The 4,560-nt window shown below is 24.9% G+C and overlaps 1 long non-coding RNA gene across 1 annotated transcript; it reads right to left on the reverse strand.

Annotated features, from left to right (window-relative positions):
• Positions 1 to 255: 255 nt before the first annotated feature.
• Positions 256 to 2,569, reverse strand: LOC136092132 (uncharacterized). Its single transcript, XR_010644221.1, has 4 exons — positions 2,385 to 2,569; positions 2,085 to 2,181; positions 1,782 to 1,889; positions 256 to 447 (listed from the first exon to the last, which is right to left on the reverse strand). It is a non-coding gene; the product is annotated as an uncharacterized LOC136092132 (long non-coding RNA).
• Between the last annotated feature and the right edge of the window lie 1,991 nt (positions 2,570 to 4,560).

A 4,560-nucleotide genomic window follows, 5' to 3' on the forward strand; every position in this document is an offset into this window, starting at 1 on the left:
ATATTTGTTAGCCATTTTATCGTGTCAAACGCGCATTAAAAATAGACGTCAGATGCGTATAAAGACAGGTATACAATACGACGCCTATTGAGTATCAAACTCACATTTGAACACGTATAAAACACGATAACCAGAAAATATTCAATACAATTTTATTAACTAATATGAATTCATAACATAATGATAATGACTAGCAGTAAGCAACCCGTAATACGGGTTATGAGTTATTAAATCTTTAATAACAATAAAAACACATTAATAACTTGATATATTATCTAAAAAATTTAATACAAATTTATCTATAAATATTTTAACTTTGACTCCCTATCAGCAACGTCATTGCTTATAGTTAACGACGAAGACCGCATTAACATCAGTTGAGTTCTTTTTAAAATCTGTCACAACACAGGTACCAGAAACGGAAAGTCAAGTAAAGCCTGCAAATACCTAAAAAATGAAATTAAAAAAAAAATTACAATTTTTAATTACAAAAGTACTATTTGCATTTTATTGTTAGTAGAATTAGGATAATAATAACAGAAAGTATATATTCTGTAACTACAGTATAATTAAAAAAGATTATAAAAAGGCTAGACAATACAATGTAGTAACACTGACAAATAATACCACAACTTAATAAAATATTTTATTAACTTAAATACTTGGACTGAAAAGATTTTATTTATTACAATATTTGAACAATCGAGGGACAATTATAGTTAAACAATTTAAACAATTATACCATAAAATAGCAAGCAAATCGTAAAATATTTCTTAAAAATGATCTATTTTTTTCATTTGACTACTATTTTCAAGTTGCCTATAAGCATTTACATTAATAACTTCGTTGAGCCTAATACTATCTATTTCAATTTAACTATTATCATTAAACATATTACCAGTAATCTTACTATTGCTGCAACTGAATAAATGAACGTAAAAGAATCTTACAAATTGTGATCTTTTCTAATCAAAGACTTTATTTAAACTAAAGATTTATTGAAATCCATATCTTTTTATATGTTTATATACATAAGTCGTTTATCAAAAATAATAAACAATATTTATTTACATCAATTATTTTTAATTAAAAAAGAATCTAGACTAAAATGCACAAAATTATTTTTACCTTAATGCACAAAAATAATAAATGCACAATCTTGTATAAAAAAATGAAGCAATGTCAATCAATATATTTTACTCTAAATTAATTATTTAAATATATATATATATATATATATATATATATATATATATATATATATATATATATATATATATAGGGGAAAATGGGGTAAAATGACGAATGGGGCAAAATGACAAATGGGGCAAGATGACGAATGGAACAAGATGACGACCTACAGTTATCTCTTAAGCAAAACTAAACATAACAGTTGACTTTAGCTGAAAGGGAAGTAGATTAATTTCACTAGATTTATCAATGGTTTCTTTTTAAATATTATTTTTGTGACGAAAGCTAAGTATTAAAAAAGTTTTTCCGACATTGAGAAAAAAACTTTTTATCCTTGTTTGACTTGATTTATTACATCGCTACATCACCAGCTAAAGGTAAGTTTTAATTTTTGGGAGAGACTAAGATACAGGCGTTTTTCGAAACAGTTGTCATCTTGCCCCATGTTCCCCTATATGTCTAGGGTTACCAGATGTCCCGATTTTACGAAGGAGAATTCTGCGCCATATATGTAAAAATATTTTTTTTACTTAGTTCTCCTTCGTAAAATCGGGACATCTGGCAACCCTATATATATCTATTCACATACCTTTAAAAAGTGGTATTACACTTTACACAATGAAATATGGAAATACATCATCATTTTTTTCAACTACTTTCAACGAATTTATTTATTTTTTCCAGTCTGTTATTTTTTCTAAGAAAGAATATTTATAAAGATACAGAGAAATATAAAATATACTGAAATATAGGCAGATTTATGTTTATAAACTTTTGTGTCAACAAATTACAGTCAGTTTTCCATGTTAAATACATAAAATATATATCAAATATAACATATATCAAATATCAAATAAATCCAATATAAAATAAAACAAAATAGTAAACTTACTCAAATCAGGATCAGTTATACCGTGTGAAGTAACTAAAAAACACTTCAGTTCTTTTCAATTGCTCTAAAAAATAACTTTCAGCTCTTTCCAATTGCACTAAAAAGAAAAAAAAAACTTACTTAGATAAGTTGCCAAGTTCTTAAGAATCTGAAAACAAATAAGTAAAAAAACAAAGAACAAACAAACATTTATTTGTAAAAAACTACTATATTTAAACAAATTAAATTTAAAAAAGTGTAACACCAATTCTCCTTAAAGGCTAAAAAAAAAAAATTTTTAGCTCAAATTTGCTTGCATACCTTGCTTGCAAAACCATGTGAATAAGAAACACATTTAGAAAAGCCTAGAAACTACTTAAAGATGACATATGCAAAATTGATGTTTGAACGTTGACTGGACTAATTATTAGCAGATGTTTTTAAAAAATTCATAAAGATTTACATATATTTGTTCTCTTATATTGCATAAATCCATCATATGATAAATCTGAAATGAAAAAATGTAATGGATAAGTAAATATAAAAAAAAACATCATATATGAATCGCAAATCAAAATATCAGATAGAGATAAGATGTCATGATAAGAGAGTAGTAGTTGTTAAATATTGTTATTTCATGTTAGCTTTTAGAAAACAATTCATGTTGGTACGTCATGGTTCTAAAAATTCAAATTAAGACATAAACAAAATGTATATGTGGCAAAATGACTTTTCTTGAGTGGCTTTTAGTGAATGATTAAAAGCAGTGACTTTCAATAATAAAACCACTTATAATTTTTAACAATAGACACCAACATAAAGGTAAGCCAAATGTAACAACATTAGTAACATAAATAACAACTTTATGCAAAATCTTGCTCAACACGTTTGCCAAGTCACACACTTTGAAAACATGATCCATAAATATTATAAGAAGTGTTTATATATGTTATATAAATTTAAATAAATATATTGTGTTTTATAGTTAGTATATATGTTTATACTATGTTGTTTCCATGTCATGGAAACAACATAATATAAACATATATACTAACTATAAAACACAATATTTTTATTTAAATTTGTATAACATATATAAACACTTCTTATAATATTTATATACACAATAGATACATTTTATACTATTTTAAAAATTCATTTATAAAACAATTATATAACACATATTACCACATACATATATTTATCAAAAACATTTTAATTTTGAACATAATATAAACACATATGCAAACTATTAACATATATAACTTGAATTGTGTGAACAAAAAATTTAAAAATAACATGAAAATATCTAAAAAGGTTCATATATATTTATATATAAAGACATATATCTCGTAATAAAATATCAAATTATAATCATATCTAACTTAAATCTAATACTTATAGAATAAAGAACAAAAAACAGATAAAAGAACTGCAATCCTAATAACAAAATTTAACGTTTAGCAACAATTAAAGTGTCAGTGTTGGCTCAAAATTTTAACTTATTTTTTTAAATTTTCTAAAACAGAACAAAAAAGGTAATAGCATAACAGAAATGTCAATAAAATAGCATGCGCTTTTTAAGCAAAGATTTTCGTTTTTCCCCTTATTTGTTAATATTTGATCAAAATCGGATTCGATAACATATACGATTTTGATCAAATATTATAAATACGTATTTTTGATAAATAAGTGGTATTGAACTCGAGTTCGAAACTTAAAACTAAATGCGCATTTTTCTGGTATCAATGGCGGTATGTCATACGTGATCAATACTCAGAGTATTTACAATACTAGATATGCCGACTGGGATATAGTTCTTGATTCATATAAACTTTTGCTATGTCCGGATTGATCAAATCTTTGTTTACTTTTTATCTATTGCCCATGGGTAATGGCATTTGTTCAGATGAGTTGTCTTCCGAACTAATGTTTAATGAGTTTAAAAAAAAATTAAAAAAAAAAGTTATGTTCAGCAGAGTATACACATATTTTCATGATAACAATCTACTTTTTTTTTGTTCTTTATTAAAATATTTAATACAATATTTACAAATATATCATTAAGAAAAATTACATGCAAAGAAATCGTTAAAAAAAAAAGTAAAGAATAAAGATAAACAACGCGGAAACTCAAAGAAGACCATACCGGTCTTGTCACCGAGAACCGCTGTTGAAGAATTTTGAACTTAATTTAGATTTTAGAAAAAACAAAAATAAATAAATACAAATTTTAAACTTTTCTTTAGTTATGGTCTTCATGGCTTGAATTAAAATACCAATTCTTCTGAACCGCATGACTCAAGCGAAAACAATAATATCATAATATTCTTGATAAACAAATACGTCTCGCATCTTTTTTTTTTTTAAGTTTACAATTTTAGTCGTGTTACATAATTTATAAGCCGTAATACATAAAACATAAGTCGTAATACAATTACGCAAATAATACAATTCAGCGTACTAACAATATAAATCTAGGTTTCCAAAAGAAGAT

The sequence above is a fragment of the Hydra vulgaris genome, chromosome 15 (genome assembly GCF_038396675.1).
Source record: "Hydra vulgaris chromosome 15, alternate assembly HydraT2T_AEP".
Lineage (NCBI taxonomy): Eukaryota > Metazoa > Cnidaria > Hydrozoa > Anthoathecata > Hydridae > Hydra > Hydra vulgaris.